The following is a 21,803-nucleotide window of genomic DNA, read 5'->3' on the forward strand; positions in this document are numbered from 1 at the left end:
CGGCTAACGAAGGGAAGGGGGAGGAGTCTGGTGACGTCGATGTCCGTGACGGCTAGCGAAGGGAAGGGGGGAGGAGTCCGGCGACATCGATGTCCGTGACGTCACCGGACTCCTCCCCCTCTCCCTTCGTTAGCCGATGGAGCCACTTGGGCCGGTGAGTACTTGTTCTGCACGAGCGCCAGCAAAGGCATTGGCCTATACACATACAGCACAGCAATGAAGTTATAAAATGAAATAGGATCACAGTAATCCAGCACGTTATTATACTGAGTTTGCACACTCAAGCGGCGGCCATATTGAGTGGGGCACGTGAGATTAATAACGTGCTAGATTAGTGCAGGGGTGTGGAATTCCTATCACCTGACGCTTGGGACATGCAGTTTTCGGGCCCCGGGCGAGTAGTTTTTATGTACATTTAGCCCGGCTCCGGACAAGCAGAGCCGCCGCCGCTCGTTTACTACAAGTGGTCTGATCAGACCACTTGTATCAATTTGAGCAGCGGCGATCGTTTCTGTCCGCACCCACTGCCGTAGTTTTCATGGGTCGCCCGCTCTCCTGGGGGACCCCGAAAACTACGGCACAACGGCTCAGCCACTTTCCTCAGGGCAAGACTACTCAGGGGTGTGTAGGAATAAGAGCAAGACTATGACAATTGTAAAGGGCATAAAGTGCTCTTGCAGGGCAGTTTGCAAACTCAGATACTGTATATAAAAAACACATTTGGCCTAGTCACTTGAGCAAAGCGTACCTTGGTCAAGATTACAGAAGAGGATCGAGAGTCACAGAAGTTCTTACCGATCTTTAGCACTGGATTGACTGAGGCTCTGCTTGTCGGAAAAATCCAATTTGTCATCATAGCGAGTCCGCTCTGCACGCTATCTGTGGCAGGCTCACAAATACAACATGGATTAATTACAGATATATGTGTCCATGAATATTAGATGAAGTCATGAACGCTCTACAAATTGATTCTTCCAAGGAAACGAGGCAACAAATGATAATTGAGATGAATACACTTATTATTCTGAAGCCACTTCGGAGAATAAAATCTGTTTTCGATGTTCATTCGGTCTGTAGTGCCGGGTAATGAGGAGGGCTGAGACCGGGAAAAGGGAAGTAGGCGGCTACTTAGTCACTGTTCTGTGTTTCATCACTATTCTAATGAATCATAAAAAAAAGGTCGAGGAGTTGAAGGAGCCCTTTTATATGTTTTCCTTCATATTTGTGTAAATAGGTGATATGCTCAGTCAGTCAACTCACAGACTCGCCCCATGTGAGTATATAATTACCAAGAAAACGTTGAAATACGGTTTTCAAAACATTAAAGTATCTATAATGAAAACTTTTTTTTAAGTTTTTGGATAGAATGGGGAAAGGTTAGAACTGCTGTCCATTGGTGAAACTTCCATTGTTCCTGTTCTGGGGACAACCTATTACTAGGGATGCACCAATACCGGTATTTCAGTATCGAGTACCGAGATTTTTTCGGTACTCGCCGATTCCCAAATACCGGAAGTCCCATTCAGGAAGCCAGGCGGTGTGTAATGACTCGCCACCCGGCTTCCCAATTAGCAGGGAAGCCGTCCCCATGCTTCTCGTCACTATGCGACAAGAAATAATGGAGTCGGCTTTCTAGCCAATCAGGAAACCGGGCGTCGTGTAATGACGCGGCGCCCGGCTTCCTGTTTAGCCGGGAAGCCGGCTCCATGCTCCCTCGTCATGAGGTGACGTCATTACACGGCGCCTGGCTTCCTGATTGGCCGGGAAGCCAGCTCCATGCTCTCTCATCACAAGTGACGAGGGAGCGTGGACCTGGCTTCCCGGCCAATCAGGAAGCCGGGCAGCGTGTAATGACGAGCTGCCCGGCTTCCTGATACAGGAAGTATCGGGCAAGGCATCGGAGCATTTGGAGGAGTACGAGTACTCGATCAAATACTCGGCATCGGCACCGATACTAGTATTGGTATCGGTGCATCCCTACCTAATACTATTAATAAAAACTTAGGAGACTGCACACCCTTAAAGGAGTTGTAAAGTCCCAGCATCTCCTTATAACATCAGCAGTGTAATAGGAATACATACTTTTATGTAGTGAGCGCTGCCTTCGGTCTGCCCATCACTTCCAACAACTTTCTGGACTCCCAGTGTGCTTTGTGTCTCTTTCCCTGCTGCTTGATGTGATGCAATCTCCATTTCTCAAGACTTCATATCCCATCATGCATTGCTTCCAGCAAGCATTGCTCAGTTGTCCTGCTGTAGTTCAGAAAGTAGGCTGTTTGAAAGTGGTGACACCAGGAAGTTCATATTCACAGGGCTGAGGGAAATTAGGTCAGTGCATTGAGGTAGTACATCTTATGGACATCTTCAGTAAGTCTATAAACTTCTAGCTGGATCTGGTTATTAGGAGCGGCATAGAACTTATGGAAATTTAATATAGAAATACAGATTTATTTTGTGATCCTAGATCCCCTTTAACTGCGTATTAAAGAAGTATTATACAATTTCAATGGGTGGTGTAACTAAAAATGGGGCTTCCTCAAGCAAACCCTAAAGTATTATTATTAATAGATAGGATGTATATAGTGCCAACAGCGCTTTACAGTATAAGAAAGACATATAGTTACATAGTATTTGGGGTTGAATAAAGACATACGTCCATCAAGTCCAACCCATATAGGTCCACGCATCATCTCATTCTTAGGGATACTGGTATCCCTGGATATTACGGTCCCTCAAGAAATTGTCCAAACGTTTCTTAAACAAATCTACACTCTTGGCTGAAATCACTGCCGATGGCAGTGAGTTCCAGACCTTAACCACTCTTACTGTACAGTTACAATACAATTCAAGACAAAATGGTTAGGATGGTGAGGCTGTGAGAGCTTACAATTTAAAAGAGTGGGGGCAAGTGATACAAAAGGTGGCAGTTGTGTGGGCACTGACAACCACGTGGCTCTTGGTGGCAGGAGGCCGTGGAAGGGGGCCCCGATGGACCAAGGTAAAGATATAAGTCAACACACCAAACATTTCATTTAACGATAAGTATTTTGCCCCCGGATATACCTCAAACCTTGTCTTAAAATATCACCCTAACCGTCCCCTCCGCTCCTCCCAAGACCTCCCTTAACCTGCCAGTCTATCTCCCACTCTGACTGCCTTTAGGCAACCCCTGAAGACTCATCTCTTCAGGGAAGCCGATCCCACCTCAACCCAATCACTGAACCATCACGTTCTCAAACAATTCATCCCCACGCAGCTACCTCCTCATGTATCACTGGCCCCTTCATTTTAGATTGTAAGCCCTCACGGGCAGGGCCCTCCTCATCATCTTGTCTTGAATTGTATTGTAATGTCTTCCTTATATTGTAAAGCACTGAGCAAACTGTTGGCGCTATATAAATCCTGTATAATAATAATAAGGAATCCATCTACAATGGTCGCTATAGTATACAATAGTAACCTCTCCAATAGTAGTCAATGCTATTAAGCAAAACTCAGGACAGAGCGGGGGGTAACAGTCCCATACATATCATCATCTATACAACAAAATTATACTGTATAACTACAAAATTGCCAAAAAGAAGTAGCAAGCAAACCCGGATAAACTCTTTAGCAGTATTACTTTAATATTTATTTATTTACTAAACAATGAAGGGTGAAAGAAAAAAAGTGACAAGGTCGCTTTAAGGTCCGGTTGGACATATAATTCCATTAACCTTTACGGGTTGCGTTCTGTGTCATGGAAGGCACATGGTAGCCTCCAGGAGTCCTGTGCGCTGGTCTGACTCATGCAGTTTGAAGGTCACCATGAGAACATAATGCGGTAATATCATCCCATTCCACGCGCAGTGTGCGATGGATCAGGAGATTATGCAGTAAATGTTCTCTCTCCGTTTCCACTTTCCTGACATTAATAAATGTGTACTGAAAGTATGTGAGAGGAGATCAGAAGATGATGGGGATAATAAGAGCCTCTTTTTTTTTTACTTATGGAGACGCCAAGACATGATACACAGTGATATCTGATATTTCATTTATTCAGTTATCTAGCACGGAGGACACTGAGGCATTTAGATCAGCCCTCTGAAGGAGATGACGAACTAGCGTCACTGCCATAGCCACACACCACCACCACTGTGCCAGTGTGTCGTGGGGCCGGAGTACCCTTGTATGCTGGAGTGGAAGCCATTAGCAGAGAACAGCACTGGGATGCAAGTCCAAGATGAAGGTGTCCAAGATGAAGGTAGAATATGGAGAATCCAGAAATCGTCGTCAGAATACAGCCCGGGTCAAGGCAGGCAGCAAATATCAAGAAATTAGGAATCAAGCCAGGGGTCAATACCCAGGGAATTTGAATAGCGGTGAAGGAAGTAACGCCTCGTAGCTGCACCGGATACAGGCAGAATAACTCAGCAACAAGTCTGGGCTCTGGCTGGAATTTAAACCCAGCAAGGACAACAAACGCCCGTTGTTAGAGCAAGGAGGAGGCTTCCAACCCCCGGGAGCCAATGGGATTGCGAGGAGAGGTTGGTGTGTGAACAAGGCCCTCCCTGTTAATGATCTGCACCCGAATTGACTAAGAGGTGACGGCGACGTCACGTGCGCACGCACCCGCAACCCGCCAGGCACCAAGGCAACACAGGAAGGAACCTATACCCTGCGCCATGCCTGCCGACACCGAGGTAAGGAGGCACCCCTGGCGCCACGACACAGTGTTACAACCAATTGGATTTTACAGTTAACCTTTCTTGGCAGACACATGGAGGCTGCCATTGCTGATTTGCTGTTGTAAAAAATAAGATTGCTGTACTCACTGTAACATCCTTTTCTTGGAGTCTATTGACGGACATAGGAAGTGTTAAACCTTTGTGTTATACTGCCACCTACAGGAGGATTGGACACTCGCAAACTAAAAAAACGTAGGCCAGCCCAGGATAGCCCCTCCTATTATCAGTATGTCTCAGGTTTTTGTTTTAGCAAAGCAGTACTGAGAGCATGATCAGGAACATAGAGGGGTGGGACCTGTGTTTCTTGATGGACTCCTAGAATAAGAGTTTACAGTACAAAAAAAAATCCTGCTTTCTTTCTCATCCATTTATGTACAAAGAAAGTCCAAAAACAGCCCAACTGAGGGATGGCCAAAACAGTAAACACACGCTAACAGGTCCAACAAAAACAGAAAAAATATTGGGACTGCCTGCAGCTCAAAGATCCACCTGAAGGAGCTTATGGAACTGGTATCAGATTAGGCTAAAATGCTCACCTGCTGGAACTTAGAGAATGTGTGAACAGAAGACCAGGTGGCATCCTTGCAAATCTGGGAAACAGTTACTTGGTGCCAAGAAGCCATCATAGATCTAGTAGGGTGCACCTTGACAGCAAATGGTGGAACTCGATCCTTGAGACCATAAGCTTGAATGATGGTCTGACTAAGTCACTTAGAGATAGTGGACAATGAAGCTGGTGCACCCTTATGGTGTCCATCCAGTATGACAGAAAGGGAATCAGTCTTTGTGAAAAAGCAGTGGCTGAGGAATAGACTCTCACAGCCTGGACCACACCCAGACAATAGAGAAAAATCTCCTTTTGATAAACTGCAGTCAGACAGGGATGAAAGAATGATGTCCAGGTTAAGGTGAAAGGAAAAGACTACACAAGTCCTGGGCCTAAACACCATCTTGTCCCTATGCAAGACCAGAAAGGATTCCTTGCAGGATAAGGACACCAGGTAAGACATTCACCTGCAGATGTGATGGCTACAACAAAAAATAACTTGTAGTGGTCACAATATAGACAAATTTCTCTAACAGGTTCCAACGGTGGTTTCTAAAACCAGAACCAGATTAAGTTGGATAGTCCAATGCTGCAGAGGTACCCAACTTAACTGAAGTTTCATAGGATGTTAATCGGGAGACGAGACTCTTTCGAATACCAAGTCCTCTGCACCAACAAGGTGTGCAGGACTACTGCCCAATTTAAAAGTCTGGCATCCATCATGAGGATCCTCCAGAAGTTAGGAAGTAAAGACATCCCTGAATCCAGAGCAAGAGTCCTGAGCCACCTAGTTCTGAACCACCTGGTCGTCGGTGACCAACAAATCGGTCTGTCCAGAGACTGGATCGACTTGTCCCACAAGGACAAAATGTTGTGTTGTAGAGGCCTAGAGTGAAATTGGGCAAATTAACCCCTTCATGACTGAGGCCCTTTTTTCATTTTTTGTCCCCATGTTATATTCCACATTTTAGGCATCAAAAGAGGCCTCCATCAGACCTAGGACTCTTATGCGAAAGCAGAGGGTCAGGTGGCTCCTGGGCTAGAGAGTTTGAATCTGAGACCAGACTGTTTGAAGTTTTTCTTGTAGAAGAAATACTCCGACCTGAGCGGTGTCCAGGACTAGACCCAGGTGCTCCAAACAATGAGTCAATTCCAGAAAGAGTTCTGAAGGTTTAGGATCCATCTGACTGACCGATAGACAAATCTGCACCCAATGGAGGCTAGATCCAGCCCCCAAAGCTGAATATAAACAAAGGTGCAGTGTATAGACAGTGATGTCATTGACCAAAAATGAGCATATCCAATTTCGGTCAATTATGTCACCTACTCCATTCTAAACATTAATCTAAGAGTGGGCAGGCCCTCCTCCTTTGTGGCTGACAGCAGGCTGTGGGCGGATTTCATATCCATTAGGCAGCCTGCTATTGTCTATTTGTCAGCTGATAATAGTAAATTATAGGGATGCACCGATATATCGGCCGCCGAAACATATCTGCCGAAAAGGGCACTTTTGGCATAATGCAGAAAGTCCCATTTTCTGGCAGAAAAAGCGGTGCATCCACTCTTTCTCTCCTCCCCGCTGGGTGCTGCCCTGTGTCCCAGCGGGGAGGAGAGAAACTGTCACAGGCGGCCAAGCGATGCAGGAGAGCGCTGTGAGCGGCCGGCGTCTCTCCTCCCACACCGCTCAGCCTCCTGTCACAGATCAGAGGAGAGCAGAGTGGGCGGAGACAGCATGCTGAGCTCTCCTCCCCGCACTGCTCGCTCAGCCTCCTGTGACAGCGTGTCAGAGAGGAGAGCAAGGTACAAGCAGTCAGTGATCGCTGAGTGTTTGTACATAATTGAGGACAGAGTATGGTTACTATAACCTCAATTATGAATGAATGGGAAGTGATCTACATCACATCGACATCACTTCCTGTTCATTCATGATTGTGGATATAGTAAACACACTCTGTCCTCATGTTATGAATGAACAGGAACACTCAGTATAGAGGATTCCTGTTCATTGATAACAGGGGCTGCAGACAAAGAGATTGAGGACTCTGTGTGTTCTCAATCTCTTTTTCTATTTTACAAGGGAAATATCAGGGATCTGTTTAGACCCCTAATATTTCCCCAAAGCCCCTAAAAGTAAAGTAAAAAAAAAATATTTAATAAAAATCAATAAATTAAAATAAATTAAAGTTTATAAAAAATAAATACAAATAAAATATTTTAAAAAATCTGAAAAAGTTAAAAAAAACAAAAAAAAAAAAACATTTTCAGTTTCGGTCTGACATCTTTTTTTTTATTTCGGTTTCGTTTCCGTTTTGAAATTTTCATTTCGGTGCACCTCTAGTAAATTATATTTCTTTAAAAAATATAAAAGTATTTGGGCAAGAAAATTAAAGTCAATGGCAAATTAGCCGACACTGCTAAATTTGGTCTGGACATCTGCACATCAATGACATTGGGTCCTGCAAAAAAAAAATATTTTGGGTTAAAAAAACATCCTTCAGCATATTGTTAGCTGCAGGAAAGGAACTATTTCATGTTATAAAGTACATAGTGATATATGTGGAAGATTGCTCTTCTTTAATTAGTCTTTGAGAAGGAGAATAGTGCTTTGTGATTCTCCTAAACGTTGCTCGTTTGCTTATGCCAAAAAATGTTTTTTGTTTTTTTTAAAACAACGGCTCTCCGACAGAACTGGAACAGTGACATAGATTTTATTGTCATTGTAAAGAGCGTGTAACTGGGATTCGGGCCAAAATGCTGAATGGGAGAGAAGTGTATATACACGGCAATAATGGTAGTGGCACTATGTATACTCTTGCCAGAAAAGATAAGGCGGCCAAGTCCGATAAAGAGCTTAAAATAATAAATGGACCGCGGGAAAAAATAGCTTTTTAAGTGATACCAATTCCATAACAACACAACACTCGACTGGAAGAGGCAGAATGCTGAGTTTGTGCAACATTTATTTAAAGCCCAAGTCCAGGTTGCCCCCCTTCCAGTCACTGTCCTCCCGTAGGCCAGGTTCACACCAGATCTGGAACGTGGTGCATTGCGTTTTGCCGCATTTTTACTGCGATTTTGCTGCATTCCAGAGCACTTTTTTTCTTTAGCTTAAAATGGTCTTTCATGTGCGGTCCAGTGCATTTGCATGCGTTTTTTCTTGTGTTCCAGTGCATTCCGGACCAGAGAAAATAAGACAAGCAGTGTTAACAGAGGTGCGAACAGAGCCCAGAAATACCATAGGGATACATTGAGATGTTTTTTTGGCCCGGGAACAAACTGTTCTGGTCTGGACACGATCCGGACATGGTGTGAACAAGCCCTTAAAGCAACCCCACCCCAACTGATTATTTGTTTTCTCCATATTGATATAAACACCTCTTTTCTATTGGTCTTTGGCCTTGTTGCATAGTCACAGGCCCTTTTTTGTTCTGGTGTTTGGTGGGTACTAAATGGTTCAGAGGCGGTTGCCACATGGAGTGGTTCCCTGCAGCCAGTGGCGGAACTACCACCATAGCGAACGATGCGGTCGCTATGGGGCCTGCGGCACTGGGGGGGCCCCAGATCCTTGCTGCTCTCCCCCGCTTGTATGGGCTGAGGCAGCGGGGATCACTGGCGGAACTACCAGGGTCGCAAGAAAAATGTGTAAATAAAAAAAAAAAGAAGCACAACTCCCCCCCACACACATAACATACACGTGCACCATATTTGGGTGTACGCCAGGCACATGTGCTGCAGTGCGTTGTTAGAACGCATCGCAGTGCATGATTTTGTTCTTTTGTAAAAAAACATCAATTTAACTGTGGCAGCGCATGGCAAAGCTTTGTGACGCATTGCCGTGCGTTGTGATCTTTGTGTTGTAATAGATGCCCCTGCCTGCAGCATTCTCCTGTGAGTGGAGGCTTAGTAACATACTCCTAGGGGGTGGATCCCTGACGCCCTGGGCTCACAGGGTATCGGTTGAATGACACTGGGCACTTGTTAACCCAGAAGCAATACAATCAACCAGCCAGCACACAAAAAACAAACTAAACTGTTTTAACTTTCCTAGAGATGAAGATGAGGCGCTAAAACAGGTGCCTCTCCCAAAACACAGAGGTCACCTCATTTGAGAACACCATAAGCATTTTAGCAAGAGAAGGTGCCAAAACAGAGTTCTTAGAGTCCAAAGTGTTATTTTACCGATTGTGCAAATGACAAACAGGAGAAAACACAAGGCAGCTAGGGGGACTCAGCGATCCCCCTTCATTAGGACTTCAAACAATCAACTAGATGTCAGTTGAACCCAAAGCAAAGCTCCTGGAAAATGCTCCGGATTCTTCGGACATCTTGTTGATTTTTAAAGTGCTGATGAAGAGGGATTGCTGTGCCCTTGAAACACGTCGGCTGCCCTGTCGTCATTTGCAGAATCAATAAAGTACCACTTTGGACTCTAAATCCTCATGCTTGGATGCTATAAAATGGATCTGGTTTTCATGAATAGTATGTAAAGCTCTATCTTGACTACACAGCTGCTTCCGCCTCCTCTGCTGTAAGTGTGCATATCTTTCAGTAAGCAATGACACCTTAAATTGTGATGGCGCACGTCTTGGGCAAACACTTGGCAATCAAAGCGAATTATTTATTTGTCTTTTGTTGAAATGCCCATTTAAGAAGAAGTCTCATTAGGAATAAAACGTTACCCCCTGGTCTATGGATTCATGCCTAAATACTTCTTGATTGTTTAAAGGAATGCTGAACGATCCTCCCTAAAATGGCATATTTATGTCTGCCACTCTCGCCTGATATCTCCTCCCCTACATGAAGCCCAATTTGTGGGCGTTCCTTTTGTGGAGCTCAGCAGCTATCTCCCCCTCTGTAGCAATCACGCTGACCTCATTCTCACTCATCGGAGCAGATGATTCCCGGAATCTGATCACAGTACACCACACTCTGTGCTGTAAAATGGTTTTTCAAAAAAAGTATGTAAAGCTCTATCTTGACTGCACAGATGTTTCCGCCACCTCTGCTGTAAGTGTGCCTATCTTTCAGTGTGCGACGACACCTTACATTGAGATGGCGCAGGTCTCGAGCAAACACTTGGGAATCAAAGCACATTGTCAATTAAAGCAAATTATTTGTCTCCTACAGAGCAGTGTGGGCGAAAAGAGTTGGGGGTAGAGATGTATGCTGTCCACCTAGCGTGGTGGTCAGTGTGTCCCTGTAAGGTAAAGATGGCTCCCGCGCATGCACGTTGGCCTATGCTTTGTGTTGCTGGGAAACATGCTCTAGTGCGCAGATGCGCGCAACAGGAAGTGTGCTCAAAGACGTGCAACCGGAAGTGTGCGAAAGGGCGCACACGTCAGTCGCACATCAAGTGATGCTGTCACTTTAATGGACTGGTCTATATAAACCAACCTGCCCTAACCAGTTTGCTGATGGTCTTCAGCTTGTGCTTCCTGTGACCCTTTACCCTGTCTGACTGCTGCTTGTTTTTGACCCGGATTGCTTTGACTCTTCTTGCTTGCTGCCTGCCTCCTGACCTCGGCCTGATTACTGAACTCTGCCTTGCCTGTCGACTTTGTACTTCGCTGCCCGCCTGGTTTGACCTCTGGCTTCGTCTGACTATCCTGAACTTCTACGGCACGGTGTCCGGACCATCCACTGGCGCTCGTGCTCCTTGCTGTCCTCCTCCCACTTCCAGGGTGTGCAGGACATGAGACTCAAGAGAAGCCTCTAGGGCTGCAGCTAACAATTATTTTCAAAATCGATTAGTTAGCGGTTATTAAGTTTGATTAATCGAATTAAAAAAAAAAAGCCTCTAGTGATGGGCTACTAGTTTGTATTGAGATTGCAGTCCATCACGGGAGCAAGCTTGGATCGGTGGAAGTAAAAAAAAAAGTGTGGTGTGCAATATAGTACATTATACAGCGGCGCAATGCAGAATACCAGCAGCTTTAGAGGAATACAACAAATCCCAGCACTAGTACATTATACTATAATGTACTAGTACTGGGATTTGTAGTCCTCTGTAGCTGGCGTTATTATGCATTGCGCTGTATATAATTTATTATTGCTGGGATCTGATGTATTCCTCTATAGATGGTGTTATTCTCCATTGCGCTGTATAATTTATTATTGCTGGGATTTGTTGTTCCTCTATAGCTGCTAATGTTCTGCAGTGTGCCCCTGTATAATACAATACAGAAAACATTAAAAAGCTCCCGGCCGATCTCGAGTGACTTACTTTGAATGACAATGGGCCCTTGGTTATCGGCGGGCAGCGGCGAGATCACCGGGAGGAGAGGGCCAGACGCATGTCCTCAGCATGTGCAGTGGGCGTGGCGTAAGCGGGTTTACCGGCGTGTGGTTGGGCGCGGCGTGATCGGCTTAACCGACGTGGGCGTGAGCGGGAAATTTGAATTTTAGCCGACGAATCTACGATGGAAAACGTTTTATTTTAATCGACTTAATCAAATAATTGTTGCAGCTCTAGAAGCTTCCTTCTCCTACCGGTCTCTCACCAGGTACGTGAAAGCCCCCCAATTGCTGTGGAAACATTGTGCCTATCGAAATGGGACAAAGCTGCATGCTTTCTCTCAGTCCCAAGGGTAGTTGCTGCACTCTATATGTGAGGTAAATGCCTGGGTGCTCATCCACAAAGGAACACAAATTCAAAGTAGGTATAGAGGCAGTCACGGGTCTTGCAATGGAGATAAGTCAAAGCATCAGCATTTTCTTTGTCCCTGCGGGGGACAAAAAAAAAAAGGAACCCTGAGAATGGAAGGCGTGAAACGATTAAGTGAACGTGTTAGACGCGCAGTCATCCTTTTTAACATAAAAGCGTTATTTGTTCAGACAAAGTACAAAAGCAATTTGATTGATGAAACATCTGTAAAGAAGAAAAAAACAAATGTTTCACAAGATTTCAGCAGTGTATTGTGCTCAGTAACTTTGATGTTTTGCTCTATTACATCCAAACATACATCTCAATAAATGGACGCGGTCTGCTGGATAGAACAGTGCAAAGCTGTCAGCAGCAGAGGAAAATCACAGTGAAATAAGGGAGAATGTTAGGACATGTCGGGTTTCAATGTAAGTAAAATGGATTAAAGAGCTCAATTTCCTTGCGGAAGATAATCTGTATGGACCTGAAGACTACATTCATTGTAAGTGCTTCAAGAGCCTGGCTGGTAGTGACACAATGGTTTGAGCCACTGGCCCCAGACAAGTATCCAGCTAAGAGGACCTGTGCCTCCGCTGCATAACTGTTCCAGGTTAGAGAATTATAAAGTACAGGTAGGCAAGTAGAATTTTCAGCTAAAGCTCAACAATAGCTTCCTACATATAACTCTTTTTTAATGGGTATCTGTAATTTCCCAAATACATGTAGGCAACAAAGACGGTAAGCTGTTATTGCTGAGCTAAAAAAAAAAAAAGCTCGGTTCACGAACTTAAAGGAGAACTATGGGGTTGTGCTTTTCCCATAGTTCTCCTTAGGGTAACGGGAGGACACAAACTAGCGTCCTCCCGTCACCCTGAGCTCAGTATACTGCGAGCTACAGCTGCTGCTCGCGGTATACTGAGAGGCCGCAGCCGGAGCGGATCCCGACATCGATGTCGAGATCCGCCCAGCTGCGTGAGTGACAGCTGGCTCTGCCTATCTAGAGGCAGAGCCAGCTGTACCCACCCCCCTCCCCCGTCCGTTCCGCCAGTCAGCTCTGGCAGATCGGAGCGGGGAATCCAGCCGCTCCCCCTGTCACGGCAGAGAGCCGTGACAGGATCGAGAGGTGAGCGAACCTCCCGATCTACTGAGCCGACCTGTGACAGTCTCATTGTCACAGGTCGGCTAGAACTATGAGGTGAGTGAAAAGCACTCACCTCATAGTTCTCCTTTAATTCGTTCCATAATTCTGGTCCCGAACCGAATCAAACTGTGATCAGACCGCGATCTCGACTAGAGGAAGCCACGACCATGTGTCAGAGCAGGGAAGATGGCAGCGGTTGTGTTCGTCACGCGATGCGGAGTTCGCGAACGGAAGCAACATTTTGCCAAACTTCCTGTTCGCGAACAGAAGCGTTCGTGAACCGAGGTACCACTGTACTTGTCTGGCTTTTATACTGATCCAACAATTTCACAACGTATTGCTACTGACCCATAACTAGATAACATCAGAAGTCCTCTGTGCTGGCTTTACTTGGAGTATGCTTGTTCCAGGTCACCGGCACAAAGTACTTAAGCCAAGCAATTGGTATTTTCAGAATGAAGACCACAATAGCAGTCTTGCAGTGCAGGTATACTTTAAATTGCATTGAACTAGCATTACTGCATCAATGTGGACCTAAGCCTTCCTAAATTCACAACAGTACCCAGGTTGGGAAGGGCAAAGGGGAGCAATCTGAGCCAATCAGGGCTCTTTTCCTTACAAGAAGGGGGGAGCAGGCTCCGTTTCTTACAAAAGGGGGAGCTCACGGATGACCTCCACTATTTTCCATAGGCTCAGATGGTTTCTGGACCATGCTGCCTTACTTTAATACAATGCATCTGCAAGGAGGTCCATTATCTGGCTTTGTTGTCTGGCAGGGGTACCCTGGATCTCATCCATCCCCTGTTTTTATATTGGTCGCTAGTAAGAAGACAGCCCATGGCGCACAGAGCCCTCGGTTGCTAGGATGCAGGCACGTGCCTGCACCATAACTACGAATTATGCGGTGTATCCTCGCAGCCAATGACACTGTGCGGCAGGGGCCGTCCGCGTCCTACCAAGCCATGATGTTGTGCGGCCTTGGTCCTACATATTGCACGGCATCATTGTGGGGCTGCACAGCATTATCGGTTGCAAGTAGCCTGGAGATTTACACATCCTTTGGCACATAAAACACACACACACACACACATATATATATATATAGTGCAATATAAATGGGTAAGCCGTATTAGTCCAGTAGACAAGATGTCAAAAAAGACAAAAACGCAGTATTGCAGTGTGCAATGATACCTTTCTTATTGGACTAACAAAATATATAAAAGACAAGCTTTCCAGAGTGAACCTCTCTTCTTCAGGTCAGAAGCAATACTCTAATATATATTATATAACCCACATACAGGTATACACACACACACACATATATATATATATAGTGCAATATAAATGGGTAAGCCGTATTAGTCCAGTAGACAAGATGTCAAAAAAGACAAAAACGCAGTATTGCAGTGTGCAATGATACCTTTCTTATTGGACTAACAAAATATATAAAAGACAAGCTTTCCAGAGTGAACCTCTCTTCTTCAGGTCAGAAGCAATACTCTAATATATATTATATAACCCACATACAGGTATACACACACACACACATATATATATATATATATAGTGCAATATAAATGGGTAAGCCGTATTAGTCCAGTAGACAAGATGTCAAAAAAGACAAAAACGCAGTATTGCAGTGTGCAATGATACCTTTCTTATTGGACTAACAAAATATATAAAAGACAAGCTTTCCAGAGTGAACCTCTCTTCTTCAGGTCAGAAGCAATACTCTAATATATATTATATAACCCACATACAGGTATACACACACACACACACGTGAAAAAGTAGGTACACCCTACTTTAAAGACGCATAACCTGGCCTCACAACTCATTTAATAAATAGTATTGTTTACCAGCAAACAATCCATCTCCCGTTCAGAACAGACGCCTCTGAATAGTGTCACTTGGCTTGAAAATAATCGAGTTCTCATTGAAAAGTTCCGGAGACCAGTCACTAGGATGAGCTTTCAGCACAGTAACCATATGCAAGGGTGACATCAGAGGAGATGCAGTTACTCCATCTTCCACTATATCCATTTCTTGTCTGGTCACGATGCTGCTGTCTCCTCCATCCTCATTAGATCTGCCATTACATCCCCGAATATTGCAGCTCTCTTTGTCTCCTGATATCATTTTCTTTTTTCCTGATTTAATGGCCAATGTCTTCCTCCTCTGAAAGTCTCGGCGCCTCGACATCTCTGAAAATGAAGTGGAGACGGGGGAGCAGAGACGAAAATCATCTGAAATAGTGCAAAACACGTTTGAATGACTTCTTGACAGCGGCTGTTTGATATTCTTCAGCAGGAAATTTGTAAAGGAATAACTCGATCTCCTGGAAAGAACAGGGGCTCTGGGTTCACTGACCATACAGCCGTTGCCAGTAAGGAAACTTGACTCTGAAAGTGGTCTTAGCATTGGAGTGGACTGCAAGCACGAAAACAGATCGTGAATGGTGCCAGCCTCATGAACTTCCTGCAAACAACTGCCCTGGAACTGGGAATGTCTTCGGACGATGACATCTGTACATGGCGATTCCCACAAAGGAGGATTCTTTAAGCTTCCGACCTCGGTGCCATGTCTTCTTTTGAGGGATCTTTTATGTTTTGACTGTAGTGTTTCTCCTAAGAATTCTTCTGCTGCATTATCGCCAGTGTCAAAGAGATCAGCAGAAGCATCGTAGCCTCCAGGACTTGCCTTCATTGGTTCCAGATTCTCACATCTTACAAGACTAAGATCTTCATCTTCTGATCTTCTCTCATTATCTACATCTTTTGTTTCCTTGGGATGAAAAGAGTTGTATTTCCCTACAGAACGGATATACTTGTGTATGTTCTTAGAAATATGGGGAGACAAATTGCTGATTTGGAAGTTTCTTTCACCTTCTGTGACTATAGAAGGTTCATTTATTGGTGAAATGGTCTCCTGGTGAGATCTCATAGGATACAAGAAACTGGCTACACTAGCAATGGAGTCTTCTGGCAAGGAGTCGCGTATAAAACGCTTCTGTAAGAGTCCTTGAAGGCTCTCCGATGAAGAACTAGCCAACACCTCTTCAGAACCAGAACTTTGAATCATTCCACAAGGATCATTCGATACAACCGTCTTAGATCTTGGGTCTCCGAAGCTGTGTGGTGTTGGGTCTCCGAAGCTGTGTGGTGTTATGGTCTTTGTAGACCTATTGTTTTTGATTTTCTGACTAGACCGTGCTAACATGGCACCTGGAGTTTTACAGAAGTCTTGCACGGTGTTGGAATGGCCTTCATAAAACTCTTCCTTGTTGTTCCTCACACAAAACTTTTTCTCCTGCACACCGAATTGAAATCTTTCTTCCTCCGAGTTCTCAAGTCTTGCTATAAACTCACTAAGGCTTTCAGAGAACGGGAATTCATCCCAAGTTTCGTTTTCCACTTGATGGCTTTCAGCTGCCTGTGTGTTTTGAGAAGGAAAACGCTTACGGCAGGCTGAACAGTCTTGGCACCCGTAACTGCTTGAATTACAAACATTTTGCAGATGGCGGTGATGCCGGCAGCTCACCCGTGAGGACAGACGGTTTGCACGTGATGAGCTCTGATTGTAGCCACATGTATCAGCTTGGGGGTTGACTATAGTCGCTGAAGAGTTTTTAACCCTCACAGGACTGTTCTTTGGAATGCAGAGGTCATCTTTAATGATGACTTTAAACTCTTCACGTTTTACATTGCTCTGGGCAAGGACGTCCCTTTCCTCAAATTTATCCCCCCCCTCGCAAGACTGCTCCTTGGCCTTGGTAGGCTGACTTTGGCTGGGACTGCAAGATAGTGATGCTGTCGATGTGTTCAGTGTAGGTGAGGAGTCTAGGCCGAGGGACCGCTGCCAGTAATCTGCAAACTGGTTCTCGCTATGATGAAGGCTCTGGCTGCTCTCAGAATCTGCCAAATCCCAGAAGCCTTTGTGAGCGGAGTGTGCAGAGGGCTCGTGTCTGGTGTTTATCGAGCTGTTGCTCAATATGAACTCTGCCAGATGATGGTACCGGTTTAGGATGCTCGCGGAGGGGTCGTTGTTTATGGGAATGATCTGGCAGGCAACGAGGTGGGACAAGGCAGCTGATCCGACTCTTTGCAGATGATCTGGAACCTGTGATGGAAAAAATGCATAGTTTATAACAGAAAAAAAAACCTTAAAGTGGAACTGCTACCAAAATGTTAGCTTATCTTTTTTAACATTTTGGATAAAGGAAGGGTTACAGCCTTCATATAGAGGACTACCACTCATTTACCCTGTTCTACCCCCTCTATCTTCTCAAGCAGTGATGTATCGGGACCGATACAGGGCATTTTGACAAGTACTTGTCAAAATGCCCCAATACATAGCGCCGTCCTTCAGTGCTGGAGAGCAGCGGCGAGTCAGCGCTGGTCCGTTGGGAGGAGCTCCAGGTGAGATCTTAATTTAGCTGGCCAGCACCTCTTGGCCAGCTAAATTAGGACCCCACCTGGAGCTCCTCCCACCGGACCAGCGCTGACTCATCGCTGCTTTCCCACACAGTGAAAGTTGCTAGGCCACTTGCTACCAATAATGCTGTGTGGCAACACAATGATGCCATAAAGCAATATGTAGGACCAGGGCCTCACAACATTATGGGTTGGTAGGATGTCTTTTTTTTTTCTGTATGTCATTAGTTTGAATCCCCCTCCCTCCTATTGTGTCACCAAGACAGAAAGTAAGGTAGAGATAGAGATAGAGATGGGATGGAGATGGTAACCTCTTCCCCACTTTACTGCAGTGACACTTTCCCTGTTCCATCCCCTCTGTTTTTATATTGGTCGCTAGGAAGAAGACGGCCCGTGGTGCACAGCTCCCTTGGTTGCTAGGACGCAGGCACCTGTCTGCACCATAGCAACGAATGATGCTTTGTGTCCTAGGGGGCCTGCATCCTAGCAGCAAATGACACTGTACGGCAGGGACTGTCTGCATCCTACCAAACCGTGATGTTGTGAGGCCCTGGTCCTACATATTGCCGCAACCAATGACACTGAGCAGGCATGCTGTATGCGGCAATATGTAAAGTATTTTTGAATATATGATATGTATCCTTGCCAACTAAGCCCATCACTGCTGGAGAAGATAGAGGGGGTGGAACAGGATAAATGGGTGGAAGCCCTCTAATTGACTCGCCCCGACTTACCGAACAGGAGCTCTAACTGAGTTTAATGTTCATAATGCCCACAAATTGGGCTTCTATCAGGGGTGGAGCAGAGAAGCTGAAGAGCAAGGAATAAAGAAGGGATTCACTTCACATTTCAATAGCAGTTCATTGGAGAAGCTAATACAGGTATTTGACATAAATGTATGGACCTGTATTTAGTTTTTTTTTTTTATCCCTCATGAAAGTTCTTCCTGAAGCATGCTAGAACTGTGAAAAATACTAAAGCACCTCCACAGCTTCTCACCTGAGACTGCCAAAGCAATTGTGTATAAAACACCCACAAAGAACTCAGAACTATATTTGTGTCATGGCTGCTTTCTAACGCCGCTCTTTTTTTAAAAGTTAAAAAGTAGAAAACCAAAAATGAAAGAAGCCGCACCCCTACCCAAATTCTCTATTCTTTTTCAATAAACTTTATACCATAGGGAACCATGCATTGCAAACAATGCCTTCCACTGGACCCCCTTTCTTCTTCTCCAACGCATCTCACCCTGGGGAAAAGTCTATTGAAAAGTAAAAGGAAGGATTTGGCGGTGGTGGGGCTTCTTTCACTTTCAATTTGTGTATTTGGGATGAGGACGGGACTCCTGTAGCCTTGGCACCTGCGGCTGGTGGTGGGGCTTTAGGGTACTTTAAAGGAGAACTATGAGGTGAGCGATTTCCATTCATCCTCATAATTAGAGCCGACCTGTGATAAAGAAGCTGTCACAGGTCGGCTCTATCGATCGGGAAGTGAGCAGAAACATGCCGCCGATACGCTAACTTCCTGATTGTCTCCCTGCAGTGAGCGGTGACTGTCAGTCACGGCTCCCCGCAGGGTTTTCCCCTCCCCTCTCCGATCCTCCAGCGCTGAGTGGAGGAACGGACGGGGGAGGGGGCAGGCACAACTGGCTCTGCTTCTAGATATGCAGAGCCCGCTGTCACTCACACAGCTGGGTGGATCTCAACAATATTGTCGGGATCGGTCCCGGCTGCGGCGCTCTCAGGATATCGCGGGTAATTGCTCCTATATACTGAGCTTTGGGTCACGGGAGGAGGTTAGAATATGTCCTCCCGTGACCCTAAAGAGAACTATGGAGGAAAAAAACTTACCCCATAGTACTTTTTTAAGTCAGAGTCATACCTTTGACCACTGCAGCTTTAAAAAACTAAAAACCTAAAGAACAGCCCAAAAACTTTTCCTCTAATGGTCCAAGAAAAATAATGCGCCCGCCTGTGTTGCCCTTATCGGCCAATCATTTTCCCTCTTTCCTTCCCTAACTAAAACCAGTGAAACAAAAGGGAGAATGTCTGTATACAGTATATAGGGAATAGAAGCACACATGAAATTAATGTATTTACCTTCACAGCAAATATGAAGCTTCTGCCAATTAGACAATCCTCCGCTGCCTGATACAACAACTGCTGACCTTTCTCCCATCCTCCATCGCACAAAGGTCGCTCGGACTCCTGCAATTGCCTAATAAGAAAACAAAAATACTTCAAACTAAATGTAAGTGTATATTTTAAACATGTAAAGCATACTGAGAGCTAAAAAAAAACAAAACAAAAAAACCCCAAAGATGTTCCCTGATATCTTTTAGCAGTATGTCTGATAGGTGAACTGTCTGGGTTGCTCACAGCAGCCAATAAGACGTTCCCTATCATTCTCCCACTTTTGCGCTACAGACCACCACCCCCTTTCTCTCATAACGGGGAGGTGTTCTGTAGTGCATAAAAGAAGACAGTGCTGACAACACAGTTTGGGAATTCAATCTAGGCAGCTCACTACAGGAAGCTCACTGGATTTCTGGCAGATCGATGGGTATTTTTCTATGCTGCCTTGTTAATTAAACACAATATGGGGAAATATGTATTGCATTACTGTGGAGATCCACCCAGCTGCGTGAGTGACAGCTGGCTCTGCCTATACAGAGGCAGAGCCAGCTGTACCCGCCCCCTCCCCCAGTCAGCGCTGGAGGATCGGAGCTGGGAGGGAGGGAATCCCTGCAGGGAGCCGTGAGTGACTGTCACAGCTCTCTGCAGGGATAGATCGAGAAGTGAGCGAGCGACGGTATGTGATCGCTCACTTCCCGATCTATTGAGCCGACCTGTGACAGTTTCATTGTCACAAGTTCTCCACATAGTTCTCCTTTAACAACAAATCCCAACATGCTGGAATTCATGCCTGTAACTGTCAGTCTTGCATTGCCTCATGGGGCTTGGGGATACACAACAGCTGGAGGGCCAGAGTTGTCCACCCTGGTTTAACCTCTTCCCGTTGGGCATACACATATATGTGGCAGCATAGGGGTGGGCTTTATGCCCCGTCATATGTGTGTATGGCTGGCGGTGCTGTGTGCTGGAAGTGCATTCAATTGTTTGCTCCCAGCCACGCCGTACCGTCAGGTCCAGGTCACTGCTGATGACTGGTGGCTGGTGAGACTACCGTTGTGTAACAATTGCGACAGCCAATCACATTGAATAAGAAAAAAGAAAACTTGCCGCACTCCATACCGGGACTTTCCCAAAAAGACGGGTGCTCGAAATGACTGCCGATGGCGCCGCCACACGTAAACAAAAAGGAAGACGTCACCAGCACTCCAACAACGATAATAACAGCAATTAGGTGCTCATTTACTGGCAGATGCTGCCTCTCATTGGCAAGCGCTTTCGGGGGCCACACAGGGTCCCCTTCGTCAGACTCAGAGATGACTCCCTAACGAAGGGGACCCTGTGTGGCCCCGAAAGCGCTTGCCAATGAGAGACAGCATCTGTCAATAAATGAGCACCTAATTGCTGTTATTAGCGATGTTGGAGTGCTGGTGACGTCTTCCTTTTTAGCCAATCACATTGATCACATAATCAGGAAGTTTCTGGCTGAAAGAGGTGGTGGGGTCCAACAGAAAGAGGTTAATGTTCTTTAACTGTTTGCCGATATGTTATCTTTGACTATTGATTGGTTTTAAAATTATATAACAAATTTGGACCAATCAATACACTATGAAAAGCAAACAAACAAACAAACAAAAAAAACCTATAATATACAAGCACCTTTATCCAAATGGAAAACAAGGTCGGCCATCCCTCCGGTGCCCGGTCACATGGTCTCTGTTCAGCAGCTGGCCAATCAGCAATGCTGTCAGTGCCCTGCTCCTCCCCTCGGGTCCAGGCACCGGAGGCAGTGCAGAACGAAATCTTGTTTTTGTTACATTATGGACAGTTACATTGTTTCTAAATATACTTTTATTTCCCAGCACAGGTTCACTTTAATCTCATACAAGAGAGGGGAGGCCATCAGGGGATAAACCGGGATCTCATAGGCCGTTATTCTGCGTCTCTGTGAAACGGAGATTCATCTAATTGTGATTTCTTCCTATATAATGAATAGAAAGATCTGCTGGAATGTGACATAATATTAATTAGAGACAATTTATTATCTTCTCAATCACCCCAATGTAATGTTATTATAGATACAATCTCCTTATTATACTTCACTCTGTTTCATGTGTCCCCTGCAGTGTGGAATTGGGTCTGATAAAGCTGAAGTTTAATATTCTTATATTTGCCTTCCCTAG

Source organism: Nanorana parkeri, unplaced genomic scaffold, assembly GCF_000935625.1.
Source record: "Nanorana parkeri isolate BGI_ZX_2015 unplaced genomic scaffold, ASM93562v1 scaffold875, whole genome shotgun sequence".
In the NCBI taxonomy this organism is placed as follows: Eukaryota; Metazoa; Chordata; class Amphibia; order Anura; family Dicroglossidae; genus Nanorana; species Nanorana parkeri.